Source organism: Bombina bombina, chromosome 4 (assembly GCF_027579735.1).
Source record: "Bombina bombina isolate aBomBom1 chromosome 4, aBomBom1.pri, whole genome shotgun sequence".
In the NCBI taxonomy this organism is placed as follows: domain Eukaryota; kingdom Metazoa; phylum Chordata; class Amphibia; order Anura; family Bombinatoridae; genus Bombina; species Bombina bombina.
The window spans coordinates 108,524,098-108,549,401 of record NC_069502.1 but is presented as its reverse complement, the minus strand read 5'-3'; the positions used below and the strand labels follow the sequence as shown (position 1 = coordinate 108,549,401).

The window sequence follows — 25,304 nt, the reverse complement described above, 5'->3', positions numbered from 1 at the left end:
GAGCTTGCATTCTATTGGCTGTTCCGATCAGCCAATAGAATGCAAGCTCAATCTGATTGGCTGATTGGATCAGCCAATCGGATTGAACTTGATTCTGATTGGCTGATTCCATCAGCCAATCAGAAAATTCCTACCTTAATTCCGATTGGCTGATAGAATCCTATCAGCCAATCGGAATTCGAGGGATGCCATCTTGGATGACGTCCCTTAAAGGAACCGTCATTCGTCGGGAGACAACGGAAGAAGAGGATGGATCCGCGTCGCCTGCTTCAAGATGGACCCGCTCCGCACCGGATGGAAGAAGATCGAAGATGCCGCTTGGAGAAGATGTTTGCCGGTCCGGATGTCCTCTTCTTGCCGGATAGGAGGAAGACTTTGGAGCCTCTTCTGGACCTCTTCAGCACCGGATGATGGATCGCCAACCCCCGCTTGGGTTGGATGAAGATGTTGGAGCCAGGACGGATCGGTGAACCTGGTATGGTGAAGACAAGGTAGGAAGATCTTCAGGGGCTTAGTGTTAGGTTTATTTAAGGGGGGTTTGGGTTAGATTAGGGGTATGTGGGTGGTGGGTTGTAATGTTGGGGGGGGTATTGTATTTATTCTTTTACAGGCAAAAGAGCTGAAATTCTTGGGGCATGCCCCGCAAAGGGCCCTGTTCAGGGCTGGTAAGGTAAAAGAGCTTGTAACTTTTTTAATTTAGAATAGGGTAGGGAATTTTTTATTTTGGGGGGCTTTGTTATTTTATTAGGGGGCTTAGAGTAGGTGTAATTAGTTTAAAATTGTTGTAATATTTTTCTTATGTTTGTAAATATTTTTTTATTTTTTGTAACTTAGTTCTTTTTTATTTTTTGTACTTTAGCTAGTTTATTTAATTGTATTTATTTGTAGCAATTGTGTTTAATTAATTTATTGATAGTGTAGTGTTAGGTTAATTGTAGGTAATTGTAGGTAGTTTATTTAATTATTTTATTGATAGGGTAGTGTTAGGTTTAATTATATCTTAGGTTAGGATTTATTTTACAGGTAAATTTGTTATTATTTTAACTAGGTAGCTATTAAATAGTTCTTAACTATTTAATAGCTATTGTACCTAGTTAAAATAAATACCAAGTTGCCTGTAAAATAAATATTAATCCTAAAATAGCTATAATATAATTATAATTTATATTGTAGCTATATTAGGATTTATTTTACAGGTAAGTATTTAGCTTTAAATAGGAATCATTTATTTAATAAGAGTTAATTAATTTCGTTAGATGTAAATTATATTTAAGTTAGGGGGGTGTTAGTGTTAGGGTTAGACTTAGCTTTAGGGGTTAATCAATTTATTAGAATAGCGGTGAGCTCCGGTCGTCAGATTAGGGGTTAATAATTGAAGGTAGGTGTCGGCGATGTTAGGGAGGGCAGATTAGGGGTTAATACTATTTATGATAGGGTTAGTGAGGCGGGTTAGGGGTTAATAACTTTATTATAGTAGCGCTCAGGTCCGCTCGGCAGATTAGGGGTTAATAAGTGTAGGCAGGTGTCGGCGACGTTGAGGGGGGCAGATTAGGGGTTAATAAATATAATATAGGGGTCGGCGGTGTTAGGGGTAGCAGATTAGGGGTACATAGGGATAACGTAGGTGGCGGCGCTTTGCGGTCGGAAGATTAGGGGTTAATTATTTTAAGTAGCTGGCGGCGACGTTGTGGGGGGCAGGTTAGGGGTTAATAAATGTAATACAGGGGTCGGCGGGGTTAGGGGCAGCAGATTAGGGGTACATAAGTATAACGTAGGTGGCGGTCGGCAGATTAGGGGTTAAAAAATTTAATCGAGTGGCGGCGATGTGGGGGGACCTCGGTTTAGGGGTACATAGGTAGTTTATGGGTGTTAGTGTACTTTAGGGTACAGTAGTTAAGAGCTTTATGAACCGGCGTTAGCCAGAAAGCTCTTAACTCCTGCTATTTTCAGGCGGCTGGAATTTTGTCGTTAGAGCTCTAACGCTCACTTCAGAAACGACTCTAAATACCGGCGTTAGAAAGATCCCATTGAAAAGATAGGATACGCAAATGGCGTAGGGGGATCTGCAGTATGGAAAAGTCGCGGATGAAAAGTGAGCGTTAGACCCTTTAATCACTGACTCCAAATACCAGCGGGCGGCCAAAACCAGCGTTAGGAGCCTCTAACGCTGGTTTTGACGGCTACCGCCGAACTCCAAATCTAGGCCTTAGGGTTTATTTTACAGGTAAGTATTTAGTTTAAAATAGGAATTATTTAGTTATTGATAGTAATTTTTAGTTAGATTTATTTTAATTATATTAAAGTTAGTGGGTGTTAGGGTTAGATTTAGGATTAGGTTTAGGGGTTAATAACTTTATTATAGTGGCTGCGATTTGGGGGCAGCAGATTAGGGGTTAATAAGTGTAGTAATGTAGGTTGTGGCGATGTTAGGGACAGCAGATTAGGGGTTAATAATATTTAACTAGTGTTTACGATGCAGGAGTGCTGCAGTTTAGGGGTTAATATGCTTATTATAGTGGCGGCGATGTCCGGAGCGGCAGATTAGGGGTTAATAATTTTATTTTAGTGTTTGTGATGCGGGAGGGCCTCGGTTTAGGGGTTAATAGGTAGTTTATAGGTGTTAGTGTACTTTGTGACACTTTAGTTATGAGTTTTATGCTACAGCTTTGTAGCGCAAAACCCATAACTACTGACTTTCAGTTTACGGTACGAATCTTGACGGTATAGGCTGTACCGCTCACTTTTTGGCCGGACAGGCAAACTCGTAATACCGGCGCTATGGATGTCCCATTGAAAAAGGACTTTTTGAAAGATGCGTTACGGCCAAAAAAGTGTGCGCTACAGATATACCTGCAAAACTCGTAATACCAGCGGTAGTGAAAAAGAGCCATAATGCTGCTTTTTCACTCATAATGCAAAACTCGTAATCTAGCCGAAAGTTTTTAAATAGCATTCCCTTTCTGTCATGTTTTGCAGTGGTGATACTCTACATTATTCTTTAATTCACTATGCAAATATTTTTTAACCAAGGATAGCAAGAGAACGAAAACTGACATGCAAAATACATATCACCAGCTGTAATAAATGCAGGTGTATTGTTTCTGCAAATCAATAAATTACTTAAGCACAACACATGACATGAGTATTTAGCTATGGATGAAATCTGAACTCTGATTTTCTGTGTTTGGATGGCAGCATCGTGGAGACTTAAAAGGTCAGTAATTATATTTTTTGAAAAATAACATATTATCACTGTTTTCATTCTGTTGCTATCCTTTGTTGGAATTAGAATGCCATTTTAAAGTAATTTCTATGTAATTTGCATGCCACTGTTTTCCTTTGTGCTTCCAAAATACATTGAAATGACTTTAAAATGGCATTCTCAATCCCACAAAAGATAGCAAGACATTTTTAACGATTGCACAAATTATTGCATATCATAATGTTCTACATTGCATTCTCTTTCTAAGTTATGTTTGGCAATGTTAATACACCACATTGTTCTTTAATATGCTATTTCAAAAACACAGTTATCACTGACTTTTTAAGCATCCACAACGCTGCCATCCAAACACAGAAAATCAGACTTATGATTCCAACCATAGCTTAATACTCATGTGTTGTGCATAAGTCATTTAGTTAATTGCGCAAACAATACACCTGCATTTATTACAGCTGGTGAACTCATCTGGATGATCTAATTCCATACATATTAATTTATACACAACATTTGCTCGTCACATGACGCAATAATACAGAAATTCTGTCAATCATTGTGGTGCATATATTATTCAATCAATTTGCTCGTCAAATGATGCAATAATACCGAAATTGGTCAATTGTGGTGCATAAATTATTCAATCAATTTGCTCATCAAATGATGCAATAATACTGAAATTCTGCAAGTCATTTGTTATGAAATGTGTTGCGCATCTTTTACTCAATTGCTGAAATCATTCAAAGCTGTAGAACCTGGCATTATATAAAGGGCTATTAATCACTTCATTTCATTATAATTTGAACATGGACATATTAAATGCCTTACAGTTTGTCCTTTACTTAAGGAGACACAGGGAAAGACGGGTGTTGATAGCTGCGGTTGTGCGACAAAGAAGACGTCAGCGGGTGCCGAGGGTGTTCTTTCCTATGGTTGGTCTCAATGCCCTCAGTGGCCGAGAGGTGATCCGTAGATTTTGGCTAAATTGGGCCTCTATTGAGAGGCTCTATGTCGAAATCAAGGACTCTCTTGAGCCACTCACTGCAAGAACTAGGGCAATCCCTGGGATGGCGAAATTACTATTGGTCCTCTAATTTTTGGCAACTGGATCATTCCAGGCTGTGGCAGGTCTAGGTGTAGGTATGAGCCAGGCAACCTTCTCATGTCATCTGAAGGTTGTCCTGAATGCTTTGCACCAATGCCTAGTCCATCATGTCCACTTCCCCAATACACCTGAGGAGTGCTTTCAAGCTCCAGTTCTATCATCTGGCTGGATTGCCAAGAGTTTTGTGGGCCATAGATTGCACGCATGTATTGGTGCAGCCTCCCAGGGGTAGAGAGGAGCCATACCGGGACAGGAAGCACAACCACTCGCTGAATATCAAGGTCATCTGTGACGCCAGGTGTAGGTTTAGGAGCGTACGCTCTGGACTCCCTGGCTGCAACCACAATTCCTTTGTCCTCCGGAATTCTGCCATCTACCATCGCTTCCAGGAGGTACAAATGCCAGAGGGAATCCTGATAGATAAATATCTCTTATATACTCAAACATATGTATATTATATATTTTATTCAATTATTCTGATTGCTAATATCAATGCACTATTTCTTTTACGCAGGTGATTCTGGATATTCGTGTCTTCCGTGGCTGTTCACACCCGTCCACAACCTCAACGAAGTGGAAGAGGTGCGCTACAATGAGGCACACATCGCCACTAGATCGGTGATTGAGCGCACCTTTGGCATATTGAAGAGCTGTTTCCACTGCTTGGACATCTCCAGTGGGGTTCTTCAGTACACCCCCTCCAAAGTCTCCTTAATTTTTTTGATTTGCTGTATGTTGCACAACATTGCCCTAACAATCCCTAATATAGATCTGGAGAGCTTGGATGTCCAAGAGTATAGTGAACATCTACCTCTATTACAGGAGAATAATGCTGGTGGAGTCCAAGCTCAAGCAGATTATATTCAGGTGGGTTTTGGGCAATAATGTTGACAGTGCAACATACAGTATTATTTATTTATTCATATTTACTTTACAATATAATTTTTAATCCAAAAGATGCTTTATTTTGGATTATGTTTTAGCAAGAATTGTCATTTAAATATCTACAAAATAATATTGTATATCACCGTCTTGCCATTGATTGAAAGTGGTTAATTTTGTCAATCTTGCAATTGTTCAATGTAAAGTTTTTGAAAAACAGATGTTTATTAAAATAAAAGATTTTTTGGTCACACTTGACTCCGTTTTTATTTTTAAAGTTATAGCAATACAATTTTTAACTCTGTGTTTACCTTCTAGCTAGGCTTTTGCAAACTGCCCCCTTATTTCAGTTCTTTAGACAGACTTGCATTTTAGCCAATCACTGTTAACTTCAGGGTAACTTAACGTGCATGAGCTCAATGTTATCTATATGAAACACATTAACTAATGACCTCAAGGTCTAAGAAATTAGCTTTCAACTAAGACTATAAAAAGCACAAGTCCCAATGAAAAAAGCAAGAAAAGAACGTTCAGCAAAAGTAAAACATAGCATTTATTGAAAATGCCTGAATAAAAACAGGGGGTCAAATAGTAGACAATGTGAGAGCATGAACACGGCAGGGCTGGCAGGCTTAAGCTTTTCGGCTTCACGCTCTTTCCTTGCTTTTTTCATTGGGACTGTATCTTTAGCCTGCTAGAGCGGTTCAGCACCCTGCCAGGACCCCCTCACTTTATGTGGTTAAGCTCCTGGATTAGAAGGGAGCACACACGGCTCTTATTGGCTGGAAGAAGCTTGGAGTATACACTTCCTGTTTTGTGTTTTCTGCTTCATTTACCTGTTTACATCTGGTGTGAAAGCTTGGAATATTCACACAATGCTCCACTACGAGGAAATACTATGAGAAGGTCATTCGTACAGAAAATTGAGGAGTTCCCTTATTGGCTGAGACCCGTGAGGATGACATAGTCATCAGCCTGCACCGGACATGCCCCCTTACTAGCGGATCGGATTCCGTGGGGCAGACATGGTATACTACTGGGAGAAGGGATGCCAATATGACAGAGTAATTCGGGGTCTGATCAAAACCGTAAGTTATACGGACTCTTTCCTAGGTGGTGAGACACCTAAATGGATACATAGCTATTAACAGCAGGCAACTACAGCCCTATCATCACTTATGAACTGATACGTGCTGTACTTTAGGTGTGTTTTTGTGTGTGTTTACCCTCTATCCAGTGGATAGCATAAGTTACAAATGTGCTCTCCAAGAGGTGGGTCCTTTATCTACATTTACATTTTAGTGATCTCTCTCCTACCCTCTTTTGGTCTTATTATAAAAAGAACAAATCACAATTGTTTATAAAAGTAAATTTTAATTTTTAATAAAATTCAATTTTCTATTTAAATCTTTAAATATTTGTTTGGTACTTCACTGTCCCTTTAAATAACTTAACATTTCACCCATAACCAAATATTGTATTCATTCGATTGCTATCATTTGTTGAAGGAGCAGCAATGCACTACAGGTTTAGAAAGGAATACATGTGTAACTCTCTCACAGAGAAAGTCCTGCACTCATTTGCAATCTCATCTTTGATTTGTTAAAAAAATTTGAAGGTTTATTTACCTGTGCACCCTTCACTTCTTCACAGTTTGTTAGATTGAGAGCTTACATTGTGTGGCAGTTTTAGGGGGACACAGGTTTTGGAAGGGACCTTGACGAGGTAATGCATTAACTAACCCTTCAATTATTTATTTTCATTTTAGCTGAGAAATTGTGAGTGAGTTGTGTATTTTCTCTGTGTGTATCTTTAAAAATGTCTTTATGACTTTTCAATATTGTATTTGCGCACAGGCCTGTTTGCACTTAAAGGGACAGTCAACACCAGATTTTTTTTATTTTAAAATATAGTTAATCCCTTTATTAACCATTCCCCAGTTTAGCATTACCAACACTGTTATATTGATAAACTTTTTACCTCTGTGATTAACTTTAATCTAAGCATATTCTGACAGCCCCCTGATCAAATGACATTTTCTTTATTATCTATTGACTTTCATTTTAGCAAATTAGTGGAGTGTCTACCACAATCCACGGGCGTGACCACAATGTTATCTATATGGTTTTCATGAACTAGCTCTGCTCTCCCCTGTTGTGATGAGCAAATAAACAACATGTGAGAAGAGGTGGCCTTCAAGAGCTTAGAAATTATCATATGAGCCTTCCTAGGTTTAGCTTTCAACAAGGAAGAGAGAGAGAGAGAGAGAGAGAGAGAGAGAGAGAGAGAGAGAGAGAGAGAGAGAGAGAGAGAATTCTCTCCTTAGCTTAGATGCTTTGTTTTTCAAATAAACATAGCTAGAGAACAAATATAAATTGTTAATATTTGAGAATTATATTTTTTCTTACTATCGCATGCTCTATCTGAGTGTTAACATGACATACATTTACACAATTTAACTAAATTTCTAATTAATTTACTATCACATGCTATTCATGACTCCTGAAATTATTCATTTAACCTTTAATAGAAGTGAGTTGTTTATACCAAAGTCAAGACTATATATATATATATATATATATATATAATATATATACCTGTATATATATATATATATTTTTATTTAAACCCCAAAAATATATGGCGTAATAAGCAGAGAAAAGTATATCTTACCCATGCATTTAATTTGACCAACAATCATTTCTAACATTTGTATTATGTGAATAAAGTAATAACAAACAAACACATTTATTATTTTTGAATATATTTTTATTCATATATTGTTTTTTTTAAATAATAATAAAAAAAGTATAATAACATACATAATAAAAAATAAAAAATAAATTATATTTAAAACAAAATAATATACCAGAGCAACATAAAAACCCTACTCTTTTCCTTTTTTGGAGATGGAGACAGGGAGGAGATCTCTCCCTTGTTGCCCTGCTCCCGAACAATAAAAACAGTTGACGATTAAAAATCTGGTTGTCTTTGTCTGCCCTCTCCCGACAATTTATTTCTCCCTGCTCTACAGCTACCCTGGCCCTATCTACTTCTAATCTCTCCCTATCAAAATGTATCCTATCACTATCCCTCTGTCTTTCGTAAAAAAATCTATCCCTCTCTAATTCTAATCTTTCACTATCCCTCATCCTTTCATATGCAAATCTTTCCCTCTCTAAATCTATTCTACCTGATTCTATTCTCAATCTTTCCCTCTCTAAATCTAATCTTTCCCTATCTACTACAATGCCCCTCTCTTGTCAGGATGCCAGGAATCAGACTGAGACGAGAAGTGCAAAAATAATCACACCGTTATTAATAGCAAAAAATAATAAAAAGTCCACAAGTGAAATAACAAGCCATGAATCAAAACCAGAGCTGGTAGTCAGACGAGCCGAGTCAGGAGCCAAAGCGAATAGTCAGACGAGCCGGAATCAGGAACAAGGAGAACAGCAGAGTCAGGAACAAACCAGGGATCAGGAACCAGGAGGGACGTCACACAACCAGGTAATACACAGGAGCTCTCACAAACAGGTCTGAGACAATGCAAGGGCAAAGCATACTGAACAGAGGCCCTTTAAATAATAAGTGATGACATCACAATTCTGAGACTGCATCCTGTCTCACACGGATGACGTACACCAGTCTGGCCATAAAAGGAAGTGCAGGAAATGAGCAGCATCACACAGTATGCACCAGAGTCAGCAAGAGAGGTGAGTAAAATGGCTGCCAGCAGCACATGACAAACAAAACAGGGGAAAAACCCTGACAGTACCCTCCCCTCAATGAACCCTCCCACACGGAAGGACAAAAGGCTTATTGGGGAAATGGGCATGGAAGGCATGGGGGAGGGCGGGAGCATGAACATCAGAGGAGGGAACCCATGAACGCTCCTCCGGGAATGTAGCCCCTCCAGTGAACCAAATACTGTACGCGGCCCCTGGACATACGAGAGTCAATAATGCTGCTGACCTCATTCTCCTTATGGTTGTCAACAAAGATAGGATGGGGATAAGGCAACACAGTGGTAAACCGATTACAAACCAATGCAGGAGGAAGGTCAAGAGTGTAAGCCACAGGATTGACCCGTCGGAATATTCTAAAAGGACCAACATAACAGGGAGCCAGTTTATTGAAAGGCACACGAAGGTTCAAGTTGTAGGAGGACAGCCAAACTCTCTCACCAACCTGGTAGGAAGGCACGGGCAGATGCCTACGATCAGCCTGGAACCTTTGGTGCTGCATAGAACGATGAAGGCAATCCTGAATCTGCACCCACGTGGATTGGAGTTGCCAGAGATGCTCCTCCAAAGCCGGAATACCCTGAGACATGAATGAATCGGGCAACAAGGATGGTTGAAACCCATAATTCGCCATGAACGTGGATAACTTGGAAGAAGCATTAATAGCACTATTACAAGCAAACTCTGCCCAAGGTAACAGTTCAGACCAATTATTGTAGTGATCTGAGGCATAGCAATGTAAGAACTGTTCCAGATTCCACAGCCCCATTGGATTGAGGGTGATATGCCGAGGAGAAGGAAAGCTGGATCCCCATTTGAGCACAAAAGGAACGCCAAAATCTGGAGACAAACTGGCTACCCCGGTCCGACATTATCTCCTTGGGTAACCCATGTAAACGGAAGACCTCCCGGGCAAAAATTGAAGCAAGTTCCTGAGCGGTAGGTAACTTCTTCATGGGAATGCAATGTGACATTTTAGAAAAACGGTCAACCATCATAAGGATAACAGTATTGCCATTGGAAACAGGGAGCTCGACAATGAAGTCCATGGAAAGATGTGTCCAAGGACGCTCACCATTAGCAATAGGTTGAAGAAGACCCACAGGAAGATGTTGAGGAGTCTTATTCTGTGCACAAACTGAGCAGGAGGCAACATATGCAGCAAAATCAGAACGAAGACCTGTCCACCAGAATTGTCGAGTGACAGACCAAATCATTTGGTTCTTGCCTTGGTGACCTGCGGCTTTAGGATAGTGGTAAGTGTGCAAAAGTTTAGTTCGAAGATTCTCAGGAACAAAACACTTACCACTAGGTTTCTCAGGAGGTGCATTGGTTTGTGCAGCCAGGATCTCCTCCCCCAAGGGAGAAGTCAAATTAGTACGTATGGTAGCCAAAATATGGTCAGGAGGTATAACTGGAGTGGGTACAGACTCCTCCTTGGACAGAGGCAAAAATTGTTGAGAGAGGGCATCAGCCCTAATATTCTTACTACCAGGCAGGTAGGAGACAACATAATTAAACCGAGACAAAAATAGAACCCATCTGGCCTGTCGGGGCAACAAATGTTTTGCTTCACATATATAAGTTAAATTCTTGTGGTCAGTAAGAATGAGCACTGGCACGCTAGTACCCTCGAGAAGATGCCTCCATTTCTTGAGTGCCAATATTATGGCCAGTAATTTCCTGTTGCCAATTTCATAATTTCACTCCGCTGTAGACAATTTCTTAGAGAAGAAACCACACGGATGCAAGGAACCGTCAGGCGTTGGACGTTGAGACAAGAGGGCACCTACTCCAGTCTCAGACGCATTGACCTCAAGAACGAAAGGCAGGACAGGGTTAGGATGAGCCAGAACTGGAGTGGCAGCAAAGGCAGTCTTAAGACTATCAAAGGCCTTAATGGATATTTAACTGAAGAACAACTAATAGAACAATCCTTTACATCTATGCCAGAGGGACTATTTACAATTCAGTCTATTTATCCCTTCAACTCAGAGGAAGGCATCTGTAAAATTGAAGAAGCCTGCAATCTTTCCAGGATTTCAGCAAATAGTCGAAGAGCAAATATCTTTAGCTAATGGCTGTTCCAGTGATGATGAATGCCGATAGCTACGGGAACTCCGGATGGAGTACAAGGATATTTTTGCTAGGGATTCTTATGACTGTGGGACTACAGACTTGCACATTGCAAGAATCCAAACAGGTCCCAATGCACCACCTGTCTTGTTAAACAATACAGACTTCCTTTAGCCTCATATGATTCTCTCGCAGAAATCATACGGAACCTGGAAGAAAGAGGTATTATCAGACAGGTGCACAGCTCTTATAACAATCCTATTCTAGGTGTTTTTAAGCCCAATGGACAATGGCGTTTGTGTGCTGACTGAAGACAGCTAAACAAACGAGTGTAAATGTTTGGTGGGTTTGCCATATATTGACCAGTGCCTAGCACAGATGCAGGGATCCAAAATATTCACTGCCATTGATTGTGCACAGGGACATTGGACCATAAAGGTACATGAGGAGGACCAGTATAAGCTGGCATTCTCATTCCAAAAGGTCCAGTATGCATTTCAGAGACTTCCTTTTGGATACATAAATTCTGGACATGAATTTGCTGTATTCATGCATAAGGCTATGCCTGATGCACTGGAAAGGGGGACCTTATCTTATGTTGATGATGTTTTAATCAAAAGCACAGACTTTGAAAAACACATCACAGAGCTTAAACACGTCCTCAGCCAACTTAAAAGGGCAGGTGTCAAATTATCCGGGCAAGTGTCAAATTATCCCTACATAAAGCTCAATGGTGCCGCACTCGTGTAAACTTCTTGGGACATGAAGTTACTTCTGAAGGGTTAAATCCTCAGAAGAAAAAGGTGGAAGATATAGTTAATTCTAAAAACCCAACTAACTTAAAGGAAGTGAGATTATTCCTGGGTATGACGAATTATTCTCGCAAATTCATTGATAATTATGCAGAATTAGCTAAACCCCTACTACTTCTTCTAAAGAAGGATGTGAAATGGCACTGGAGTGAGTCTCAAGAGACAGCCATCAAGGAGCTGAAGAGAAAACTCACTCAAGCACCTTGCTTAGCGTACCCTGAAGATGGTATACCTTTCTTTTTAGAGACAGGTTACACAGATATAAGCATAAGTGCTGTTTAATACTAAAATCATGATCATTTAGGCAAATTCATTGTTTATGCGAGCAAAACTCTATCCCCAGTAGAAATAAAATTTAGCGATTGCGAAAAAGCTCTCTTATCTACTGTATGGGCTCTACAAAATTTCCGCAGCTACATACAGGGCGAGAAAATTATTGTAGAAACAGCCCACCAGCCTTTGCTATATCTGCAAAGTAAGAGAATAAGAGATGGGAATTTGTCTAATAGCCGCATAACAACGTGGACTCTTTCCTCACAAGGCTGGCCTTTAGAAATTTGCTACAAGCAGAATAAAAAAGAATCCAGTCACACAGGAACTTGTTGAGCTCCATGACTGTACTGCTAAGGATCCTGGGGAAGAATTATCAGAAGATGATTTCCTGGAGGAACAATTGCTTTCCCCGTATAAGATATACAATGAGGACCATTGTCAAACATTACCTTGAGTATATGTTGATGGTTGTTCTTACCATGCCACTATTGATAATGAGCACAGTCGCTGGCATTGGTATAACTTGGGTAAATGGATTCCCAAATATATCTATAGGTTTCCACATTGGACCAAGATCCAGTCAAGTTGCAGAACTCACTGCTGTTCTAAAAACCATTGAAATGGCTATTGAACAAAATATTCATGAATTTGTGATCATTACTGACTCAAATTACGTGCGTGACAGTTTTGTTGAATACCTGACAACTTGGAAAAGGAATGGCATGTAGAAAAGTAACAACAAACCAGTCAAGCATGGCAAGTTGCTCTGCAAGATTGATAATCTGGTGGTATCCAATGATTTAACCATACACTGGAAAAAGATCAAGTTTCATTCCAGGGTTCTAGGTCCAGATAAGGAAGGCAATGATCTTGCGGATTCATTAGCCAAACAAGGAGCCATAACTGGAGAACTCCTTAATATTGACCACTTAATGGGTGCAATTCAGGTAGAAGCCATTACCAGAAACCAGGCTAAACAACAGAGTGAGCCTAACTTGGTACAATGGAGTCAGGATTCTCCTAGTGAGGACCTGATCACTAGTCAAAAAGAAGACCCCATTGTAAGCATCTTCTATAAACACATAGTAGATCCTGAAAGCAATCCCATCTCAAAAGATGATTGTATTGGCAAAGAAGATCTTAGAATCTTAATGAAATCCAGATCACAATTCAAGTTACAGGATGGTTTGTTAAATAGAACCTCCAAAGCTGGCATCCAGAAATGGGTAGTACCCACCAAGTTCAGAGGTCTAATTCTTCAACATGATGCTCCCACATCTGGTCATCGTGGTGCCAAACTCACGTATGAAATATTGCGTGAGTATGCCTTTTGACCACACATGTTGAAAGATGTTCACAGTTCCAACCCACATAGAGCGCCATTGCAGAAAAGGGGGATGGTAATGCCATGGTCAGATATACAAATTAATTTTATTGGTCCCGTAACAAGGTCATCAAGAGGTAACAAATACATGTTAACAGTGACATGCCTGTTCACTAAATGGGTAGAGTGCATCAGTGCACCTATCAATAGTGCTGAAACATGCACAGCATTGCTCATCAACCACATGTTTTCCAGATTTGGTTTACCCCAAAGAATCAAATCAGATCGGGGAACCCACTTCACTAGCAAAGTGATGACCAAAATGTGGAAAATACTAGGGGTTAAAAGAAAGCTCCATATTACATATAGAGCTGCCTCAAGTGGCAGTGTAGAGCATTACAACCAATCCATTGTGAAAATCCTCAAAAAGTTTGTGAGTGAAACGGGTAAAGACTGGGATGTAAAACTACCTCTGGTCCTAATGGCATTGAGAGCAACTCCAAGTAGTGCTACCAAGATGTCACCTTTTGAATTGATGACTGGTAGGAGAATGGTTCTACCTCAGCATCTACTGTACCGTACATCAGACCAGAACTTGATAAACGCTGCCAATATGCATCAATATGTGGAGAACCTAAGAAAGCACCTGCAATATGCCTTTGCATTTGCTCAAAGGAACTTATAAAAGGCTGCAAATGCCACTAAAACCTATTATGATCTCAAAATGTCCAAAAAGGAATATGAAATAAATGATAAAGTTTATCATGGAAGGGTCCTTTTGTCATTACTGACAAAATATCTCCAGTCGCCTATAAAATTAGGATCCCTAAAAACGATACTTTTATGGATAAATGGGTCCATATTAATCAGTTGCGAGCGTGCCATCCTAGAACCCAAACTACAAGTCATAGAGGGAGAATGAAGTGTCATATCCCCAAATGCACTAAAGAAATATTGTAGTTTAAAGATGCCTAGCTGATGAGCATGAAGGCTCAAAAATGACGGACTCTCTCCATAGAAGACTGTCTATGATGCATACGGTCAACATTCTCACCAAGTACCGCTGACTTTAAGCCAATTCAAATACATGTGTCCTACATCTATTTAAATTAGAAGGGGAATTTATGTCAGGGCATCTGTAAATGTCAGTGGAAAATACATATATATATCTATATATATATATATATATATATATATAATATAAGATAAAATAAGTATGAAATATCTCAAATAGTAAGTTTGAGCATGCTCGTTCATCACACTCTATGTATTCCACATCTGAAAACAAAGGATTGCTTCCAAAGATGTCCTGCTGAGGTGTGAAACTAAAATCCCTATCAGATTGTCACTGACCCCTATTTCTACTCTGAAACCATCTATATTTTTGTGTGTTGTAAATCTTGGATCAAGCGTGAGGATTCCCTTTCCTGATAACATAGCATTTGAAACAAAAGGTTTAGCTATTAAAGCCCACAGCCATGCAGGGGATAACCAAGACAGCATACATCATGGAATGTTTGGAGACAACATTCTGTACATAAAGTCATATAAGCAAATAAAATTCTGACTGTATAGTGATTAGCATAGACTTGTTAATTACCCCTAGAGTTAAGATTTTAACATATCTTAACCAATATATATATTTTTTAAAGCATAAAATGTCTTAACCTCTGTATTTTAGAAGCATAGAAATGTATATATGTATATATATGTACAACACACAGAGAAAACCCAGCACTCACTTACAAGCTCTCAGCTAAGATTTAAAAGAAAAAATGGAAAGGTTAGTCACCGCATCTGGCCAAATGGGACAAACTCAGGTACCACGTCAAGGTCCTTTCCAATACCTGAGACCCTAAAACAGCCACACAATGCAAGCTTTCAAATCCAAACAAACTGAAAACAAGGGAAGGGTGCACAGGAATATGTAACCACCCTAGACATATACAAAACACGGAAGGGAACTGCACTCTCATACCGGACCGGGTACACATCCCATGACCCTGCAACATGCTCAGCCCTGGGTGCCACTTGCACTCACAGGAAGCTGTGCTGTCCCCAGAGCCACAAGCAGTTAACCCCAGACAGGTCTGGGTGCAAGAACCATAGGGAAAATTACAAAACAAATTAATACAACACACAGAGAAAACCCAGCACTCACTTACAAGCTCTCAGCTAAGATTTAAAAGCAAAAATGGAAAGGTTAGTCACCGCATCTGGCCAAATGGGACAATCTCAGGTGCCACGTCAACATCCTTTCCAATACCTGAGACCCTAAAACAGCCACACAATGCAAGCTTTCAAATCCAAACAAACTGAAAACAAGGGAAGGGTGCACAGGAATATGTAACCACCCTAGACATATACAAAACACGGAAGGGAACTGCACTCTCATACCGGACCGGGTACACATCCCATGACCCTGCAACATGCTCAGCCCTGGGTGCCACTTGCACTCACAGGAAGCTGTGCTGTCCCCAGAGCCACAAGCAGTTAACCCCAGACAGGTCTGGGTGTAAGAACCATAGGGAAAATTACAAAACAAATTAATACAACACACAGAGAAAACCCAGCATTCACTTACAAGCTCTCAGCTAAGATTTAAAAGCAAAAATGGAAAGGTTAGTCACCGCATCTTGCCAAATGGGACAAGCTCAGGTACCACGTCAAGGTCCTTTCCAATACCTGAGACCCTAAAACAGCCACACAATGCAAGCTTTCAAATCCAAACAAACTGAAAACAAGGGAAGGGTGCACAGGAATATGTAACCACCCTAGACATATACAAAACACGGAAGGGAACTGCACTCTCATACCGGACCGGGTACACATCCCATGACCCTGCAACATGCTCAGCCCTGGGTGCCACTTGCACTCACAGGAAGCTGTGCTGTCCCCAGAGCCACAAGCAGTTAACCCCAGACAGGTCTGGGTGCAAGAACCATAGGGAAAATTACAAAACAAATTAATACAACACACAGAGAAAACCCAGCACTCACTTACAAGCTCTCAGCTAAGATTTAAAAGCAAAAATGGAAAGGTTAGTCACCGCATCTGGCCAAATGGGACAAGCTCAGGTACCACGTCAAGGTCCTTTCCAATACCTGAGACCCTAAAACAGCCACACAATGCAAGCTTTCAAATCCAAACAAACTGAAAACAAGGGAAGGGTGCACAGGAATATGTAACCACCCTAGACATATACAAAACACGGAAGGGAACTGCACTCTCATACCGGACCGGGTACACATCCCATGACCCTGCAACATGCTCAGCCCTGGGTGCCACTTGCACTCACAGGAAGCTGTGCTGTCCCCAGAGCCACAAGCAGTTAACCCCAGACAGGTCTGGGTGCAAGAACCATAGGGAAAATTACAAAACAAATTAATACAACACACAGAGAAAACCCAGCACTCACTTACAAGCTCTCAGCTAAGATTTAAAAGCAAAAATGGAAAGGTTAGTCACCGCATCTGGCCAAATGGGACAAGCTCAGGTACCACGTCAAGGTCCTTTCCAATACCTGAGACCCTAAAACAGCCACACAATGCAAGCTTTCAAATCCAAACAAACTGAAAACAAGGGAAGGGTGCACAGGAATATGTAACCACCCTAGACATATACAAAACACGGAAGGGAACTGCACTCTCATACCGGACCGGGTACACATCCCATGACCCTGCAACATGCTCAGCCCTGGGTGCCACTTGCACTCACAGGAAGCTGTGCTGTCCCCAGAGCCACAAGCAGTTAACCCCAGACAGGTCTGGGTGCAAGAACCATGGGGAAAATTACAAAACAAATTAATACAACACACAGAGAAAACCCAGCACTCACTTACAAGCTCTCAGCTAAGATTTAAAAGCAAAAATGGAAAGGTTAGTCATCGCATCTGGCCAAATGGGACAAGCTCAGGTACCACGTCAAGGTCCTTTCCAATACCTGAGACCCTAAAACAGCCACACAATGCAAGCTTTCAAATCCAAACAAACTGAAAACAAGGGAAGGGTGCACAGGAATATGTAACCACCCTAGACATATACAAAACACGGAAGGGAACTTCACTCTCATACCGGACCGGGTACACATCCCATGACCCTGCAACATGCTCAGCCCTGGGTGCCACTTGCACTCACAGGAAGCTGTGCTGTCCCCAGAGCCACAAGCAGTTAACCCCAGACAGGTCTGGGTGCAAGAACCATAGGGAAAATTACAAAACAAATTAATACAACACACAGAGAAAACCCAGCACTCACTTACAAGCTCTCAGCTAAGATTTAAAAGCAAAAATGGAAAGGTTAGTCACCGCATCTGGCCAAATGGGACAAGCTCAGGTACCACGTCAAGGTCCTTTCCAATACCTGAGACCCTAAAACAGCCACACAATGCAAGCTTTCAAATCCAAACAAACTGAAAACAAGGGAAGGGTGCACAGGAATATGTAACCACCCTAGACATATACAAAACACGGAAGGGAACTGCACTCTCATACCGGACCGGCTACACATCCCATGACCCTGCAACATGCTCAGCCCTGGGTGCCACTTGCACTCACAGGAAACTGTGCTGTCCCCAGAGCCACAAGCAGTTAACCCCAGACAGGTCTGGGTGCAAGAACCATAGGGAAAATTACAAAACAAATTAATACAACACACAGAGAAAACCCAGCACTCACTTACAAGCTCTCAGCTAAGATTTAAAAGCAAAAATGGAAAGGTTAGTCACCGCATCTGGCCAAATGGGACAAGCTCAGGTACCACGTCAAGGTCCTTTCCAATACCTGAGACCCTAAAACAGCCACACAATGCAAGCTTTCAAATCCAAACAAACTGAAAACAAGGGAAGGGTGCACAGGAATATGTAACCACCATAGACATATACAAAACACGGAAGGGAACTGCACTCTCATACCGGACCGGGTACACATCCCATGACCCTGCAACATGCTCAGCCCTGGGTGCCACTTGCATTCACAGGAAGCTGTGCTGTCCCCAGAGCCACAAGCAGTTAACCCCAGACAGGTCTGGGTGCAAGAACCATAGGGAAAATTACAAAACAAATTAATACAACACACAGAGAAAACCCAGCACTCACTTACAAGCTCTCAGCTAAGATTTAAAAGCAAAAATGGAAAGGTTAGTCACCGCATCTGGCCAAATGGGACAAGCTCAGGTACCACGTCAAGGTCCTTTCCAATACCTGAGACCCTAAAACAGCCACACAATGCAAGCTTTCAAATCCAAACAAACTGAAAACAAGGGAAGGGTGCACAGGAATATGTAACCACCCTAGACATATACAAAACACGGAAGGGAACTGCACTCTCATACCGGACCGGGTACACATCCCATGACCCTGCAACATGCTCAGCCCTGGGTGCCACTTGCACTCACAGGAAGCTGTGCTGTCCCCAGAGCCACAAGCAGTTAACCCCAGACAGGTCTGGGTGCAAGAACCATAGGGAAAAATTACAAAACAAATTAATACAACACACAGAGAAAACCCAGCACTCACTTACAAGCTCTCAGCTAAGATTTAAAAGCAAAAATGGAAAGGTTAGTCACCGCATCTGGCCAAATGGGACAAGCTCAGGTACCACGTCAAGGTCCTTTCCAATACCTGAGACCCTAAAACAGCCACACAATGCAAGCTTTCAAATCCAAACAAACTGAAAACAAGGGAAGGGTGCACAGGAATATGTAACCACCCTAGACATATACAAAACACGGAAGGGAACTGCACTCTCATACCGGACCGGGTACACATCCCATGACCCTGCAACATGCTCAGCCCTGGGTGCCACTTGCACTCACAGGAAGCTGTGCTGTCCCCAGAGCCACAAGCAGTTAACCCCAGACAGGTCTGGGTGCAAGAACCATAGGGAAAATTACAAAACAAATTAATACAACACACAGAGAAAACCCAGCACTCACTTACAAGCTCTCAGCTAAGATTTAAAAGCAAAAATGGAAAGGTTAGTCACCGCATCTGGCCAAATGGGACAAGCTCAGGTACCACGTCAAGGTCCTTTCCAATACCTGAGACCCTAAAACAGCCACACAATGCAAGCTTTCAAATCCAAACAAACTGAAAACAAGGGAAGGGTGCACAGGAATATGTAACCACCCTAGACATATACAAAACACGGAAGGGAACTGCACTCTCATACCGGACCGGGTACACATCCCATGACCCTGCAACATGCTCAGCCCTGGGTGCCACTTACACTCACAGGAAGCTGTGCTGTCCCCAGAGCCACAAGCAGTTAACCCCAGACAGGTCTGGGTGCAAGAACCATAGGGAAAATTACAAAACAAATTAATACAACACACATATATATATATATGTACATATATTCAGACCACATATTAAATATATGCCTCAGACTGTATTAAATATATATATATATGGGAGATACAATTCAAATTTGTAATAGATTAAAAAACAATTATAAGGATCCCATTTTTTAAATATAACATATTGTTGTTTTTCTATCTTCCAGATGGAGCTAAAAGAATTCCAATATGGGTTGACCTAAGTCATATCATAAGGTTATGCACTAAATGTTTATGAAACTTTAAATACATCTCTTAAAATATAATAGGATGAATATATAGGAATTACTTTGATGTGATATGACTATAAAATATTGATGTTTGATATCAGGTTGTAGGTTTTCTGTTATGCTAGATGAGATATGGATGCTGACAGGAAAGATTTATTAATACAAGGCATTATGGTGGTTTAAATGGTCATTTTATAAAGATATATTAAATTGTAACAAAAATGGATGGTGGGACTATATTGCTGGTTGTCTGCTGCCCCCTAGGGGATTGAGATGGTATGACAGCCAAATGAATTTTCAATTAGGACACATATAGAGCCAGTGAGGGGGTCATCCCCCTAAATGAACCAATGAGAAGGGACAGGCATCCAAAGGGCCTCCCATATTGTTTCATTAATGATTAAGTTATATAAGCCGAATGCAACAGGAGAGGGGGCTAACTTTTGCTGAACTGGACTAACAACTTGTTGTGTGAAATACAGTTATTTTAAGCAAATTGGGCTACCTCCTCTTATCCATATTTGCAAATACACTTATTTTCATATGAGATGAAGCAAATAATATTGGAAGCTGAATATCGATTTGGTTATTTTTGGTAAAGTATAAGAGGTTGCTAAATATAAGTAATATTCAAATCAAAGGTAGTTAGTAATTCCAATCAAATAGCAGGTCTAAAAGAACAAATTGTATTTTAACCTTGTGTTTCATAGTCCTGTACAGTGTTAAGCTTGTCTTTTGTATGCTAAGTAATTTATCTTTGCAAATATATAAATATATTTTAGAATTTGTCTTAACTGTAGGTAAATAAGAACTTATTTCAACATAGATAAATTGGCATTTAAACTGACTGTTTACATTAAGAATATATATAACTCCTGGTGTTTTTAATTAGAGTGTATATTGTTCTATTGTTTAATTAAGCACTGTTAAAGTATAATTCTGAATGTTAGTGGCTTACATCTTGCTATCTTATTGTGATATTTTAATGAAACTCAATTGTGAATAAGGCTAGTTCTAAAGGTACATTTTATGATCTTTGCATAGCATATTATAATAGTTAACGTGTATAGTTTTGATTTATATCTGTTTTTCTACAAATATATTTCAATGTGTCTATAAATTTTAACTAATAAAAACAATTTAGGAATTTAAAATAATTTTATTGTCTTGGTATATGCATTTTTTATTGGGGGTTTATTTTAAAGAATAATTATTAAATATATTGTGTTATAACCCAGCCATATACTGACACTGCAGTAGGCTGAGATTCCTCTTTTGGATTGGATGTCCAGTTGCTGTGAACTCTGTAGGTTTTGCTGTTAATATAATGTAACAGCATTTATAGCTTTGAAACAGTGTTAATTTTGACGGCAAATTTCAATTTAGTCTTAGTTTTAGTCTTTTGACTAAAATGCCATTTTAGTTTTAGTCGTATTTTAGTCATCTAAATTGTTTTAGTTTTAGTCTAGTTTTAGTCTACTGAATTTTCAGTAGATTTTAGTCGACTAAATCCCAGTAGATTTTAGTCAACTAAAATCTAAGGGGTTTAGTTAAAGTGTAATGCGTTATTTAAGCATTTCTCTATCATTTGCAAACTGATTATATACTCCAGGAGTAAACATAATACCTGTTAATATTTATGGTATTACGGTTTAACCCCTTAATGACAGAGGACGTACCAGGTACGTCATAGGAAAAACTCCCCTTAGTGACAATTGACGTACCTGGTACGTCCTCTGCCTTTTGAAGTGCTGGGAGCGATCATGATCGCTTCCAGCTGCTTACAAGGGATTGTAGTGATGTCTCAATATTGAGACATCACTGCAATCCCCTATATTACCCACCGAAGCAGAAAGGGCCACTCTGTGGCCCTCTCTGCATCGGCCATTGATGGCTAAACATTTGTTCACGTTGGTGGGTGGGAGCAGCTTCCATCGGCACTGTTTGCCGTTCTAATATGTTGCCTCTCTTACCGATCTTGTCGGCCGGGGGGGGGGGGGGCGGGGGGGGGGCGGGGGGGGCGGCGTTTGCGCGCACGCGAAATGTGCATAAAAAAAAAAAAAAACAATACAGATATAGATATATATCTCTGCTGATCTCTGTATTTTAGTAAGGGATCTGGGAGGGGGAGGGATGTAGATTGTTGAGGGGGGCCAGCTACACTACAGAAAACAAATGCTTTACATAAAAAAGTTAAAAAAAAAAACAAATTTGGGGGGCAAATTGGGTACTGGCAGACAGCTGCCAGTACCCAAGATGGAGGCATATATGTAGAGGGGGTCCAGGGGAGTGTTAGAGAAATGTATGGGGGGATCAGGGAGGTTGTGGGGTAAGGGGGGATCCATCACTGCAGACAGTATTAAAAAAAAAAAAGCTTTTTATTTCAGTACTGGCAGACTTTCTGCCAGTACTTAAGATGGCGGTGACAATTGTGAGGTGGGGGAGGGAAGAGAGCTGTTTGAGGGGGGTCAGGGGGGATCAGGGGGTGGGATGTGTCAGGTGGGAGGCTTATCTCTACAATAGAGCTAAAAATTAACCCTACAAGCTACCTAATTAACCCCTAACTGCTGGGCATATTACAAGTGTGCTGCGCAGCAGCATTTAACGGCCTTATTATTACCAAAAAGCAACGCCAAAGCCATATATGTCTGCTATTTCTGAACAAAGGGGATCCTAGAGAAGTATTTACAACCATTTGTGCCATAATTGCACAAGCTGTTTGTAAATAATTTCAGTGAGAAACCTAAAATTGTGATAAATTTAACAGTCTTTTTTTTATTTGATCGTATTTGGCGGTGAAATGGTGGCATGAAATATACCAAAATGGGCCTAGATCAATAATTTGGGTTGTCTACTACACTACACTACACTAAAATTAAACCTAAAAGCTCCCTACAAGCTCCCTAATTAACCCCTTCACTGCTGGGCATAATACACACGTGGTGTGCAGCAGCATTTAGCGGCTTTCTAATTACCAAAAAGCAACGCCAAAGCCATATATGTCTGCTATTTCTGAACAAAGGGGATCCCAGAAAGGTATTTACAACCATGTATGCCATAATTGCATAAGTTGTTTGTAAATAAATTCAGCGAGAAACCTAAAGTTTGTGAAAAAATTTGTGAAAAAGTAAACAATTTATTTTATTTGATCGCATTTGGCAGTGAAATGGTGGCATGAAATATACCAAAATGGGCCTAGATCAATACTTTGGGATGTCTTCTAAATAAATATATATACATGTCAATGGATATTCAGGGATTCCAGACAGATATCAGTGTTCCAATGTAACTAGCGCTAATTTTGAAAAAAAGTGGTTTGGAAATAGCAAAGTGCTACTTGTATTTTTTGCCCTATAACTTGGAAAAAAAGCAAAGAACGTGTAAACATTAGGTATTTCTAAATTCAGGACAAAATTTAGAAACTATTTAGCATGGGTGTTTTTTGGTGGTTGTAGATGTGTAACAGATTTTGGGGGTCAAAATTAGAAAAAGTGTGTTTTTTTCAATTTTTTCCTCATATTTTATATATTTTTTTATAGTAAATTATAAGATATGATGAAAATAATGGTATCTTTAGAAAGTCCATTTAATGGCGAGAAAAACGGTATATAATATGTGTGGGTACAGTAAATGAGTAAGAGGAAAATTACAGCTAAACACAAACACTACAGAAATGTAAAAATAGCCATTGTCATTAAGGGTAAGAAAATTGAAAAATGGTCCGGTCATTAAGGGGTTAAACATGCAATATAGACACAGATTTAGCCGTTGTGATATGTAACATCCTTATTAAACTTACAATTAAATAAAACCAAGATTCATAAAAAAACAGAAGTGCAACTTTAGCACAGGCACAGCATAACTTAAACCTATACTTGTGGGTTATGCTTATTTCTATAGGAAGAATCACTTGATTGTTCACAGATTCAAAAAAGTTTCTGCAACGATATTAGCACTGCTCTGGAACTTCCAAACTCATTATATACTCCTGGAGTAAAGGTTTGAACATGCAATACAGATTTAACAGATTTAACAGTTGTGGTATATAACATGTCTTTATTTATCTTAAAATTTAATAAAATTAAGTTTCGTAAATTTTACAAAAGAGCAGTAATTAGATATGGATTGATTATAACACCTTGCATAAAATGTTTTTGTCAGCAAATTTTGATTTAGTTTTAGTCATAGTCTTTTGACTAAAATGTCATTTTGATTTAGTTTTAGTCATAGTCTTTTGACTAAAATGTCATTTTAGTTTTAGTCGTATTTTAGTCATCAGAATTTCTTTAGTTTTATAGTCATTTTAGTCTAGTTTTAGTCGACGAAATTAACACTGCTTTGAAAACCTTTTTCTGGGCCTACAAAAAAACATCTACACACAACACAGTTTTCCATTAAATTTGATCAGGAGAAAATACATTAATAATGCTTCTGAATTCTTCTGAAAAATTAGTTATATAGCATCATAGCTGAAAAATAACATTTTGCCTTTGATTAAAATGATAGATAATGATTGTGATGTGTTGAATTCATTTTGTTTCTAAATCATATTTTTGCAGCCTTGGGTTGATGTCTAGGGGCCGATTTTATCATGTATCTAGCAGACATGATCTGCTGTAGCGATCGTGTCCGCCAGACCGATAAATGCCAACAGTATGCGCTGTCTGCATTTATCATCGGACAAGCATTACTTGTGAAATGCTTGTGTAATGCCGCACCTGCAGATTTGTGGCCAATCGGCCGCTAGCAGGGGGTGTCAATCAACCCGATCGTATGCGATCTGGCGGATTGCTGTCCGCCGTCTCTCTTGTCAAATTCCACCTTGACTTTTGCAGCTTCATCCTTTATCTCTTTTCTGTACTTGTTTCCTCTTCTGATAACTCCTCACATTGGCCCCAATTCTATAAAGGTCTCTGGGCTGGTGTGATTCTATAAGAATGCTCACCAGTTCTTCTAATTTCCTGGTGGAATTATGTAAAGCCACTTTTACCCTTGAAAACAGGGTGTCTCGCTAAGGGGCGTATACTGCATTTTCGTATGCGAAGGAGATGCTTACATTACAAAACTGCACAATTAAATTAGTAATTTGAAAATGATATAAAATGAATAATTGAACCATTCACACAGAAATACGCAGGCAAAAATGTATTGTTAATGTGCATCAAAAATCGTAACAAAATTCTTCACCAAAAATCGTATTTTTTATAAAACGTAAAATTTGTATGTAAACTACACATGAATAAATCATATTAAATATGCACAAAGTAAATCGTAATTTAAGTACACTGGATGTGCAAGAAAACC

The 25,304-nt window shown here is 39.8% G+C and overlaps 2 protein-coding genes across 3 annotated transcripts in view; both read right to left on the bottom strand.

Moving 5' to 3' along the window:
• Positions 1–25,304, bottom strand: part of LOC128656941 (uncharacterized) — a 239,146-nt gene that overhangs the window by 91,850 nt on the left and 121,992 nt on the right. The window lies entirely within an intron of this gene.
• The window catches only part of LOC128655971 (cytochrome P450 2K6), an 81,310-nt gene that overhangs the window by 23,374 nt on the left and 32,632 nt on the right, over positions 1–25,304 (bottom strand). The window lies entirely within an intron of this gene.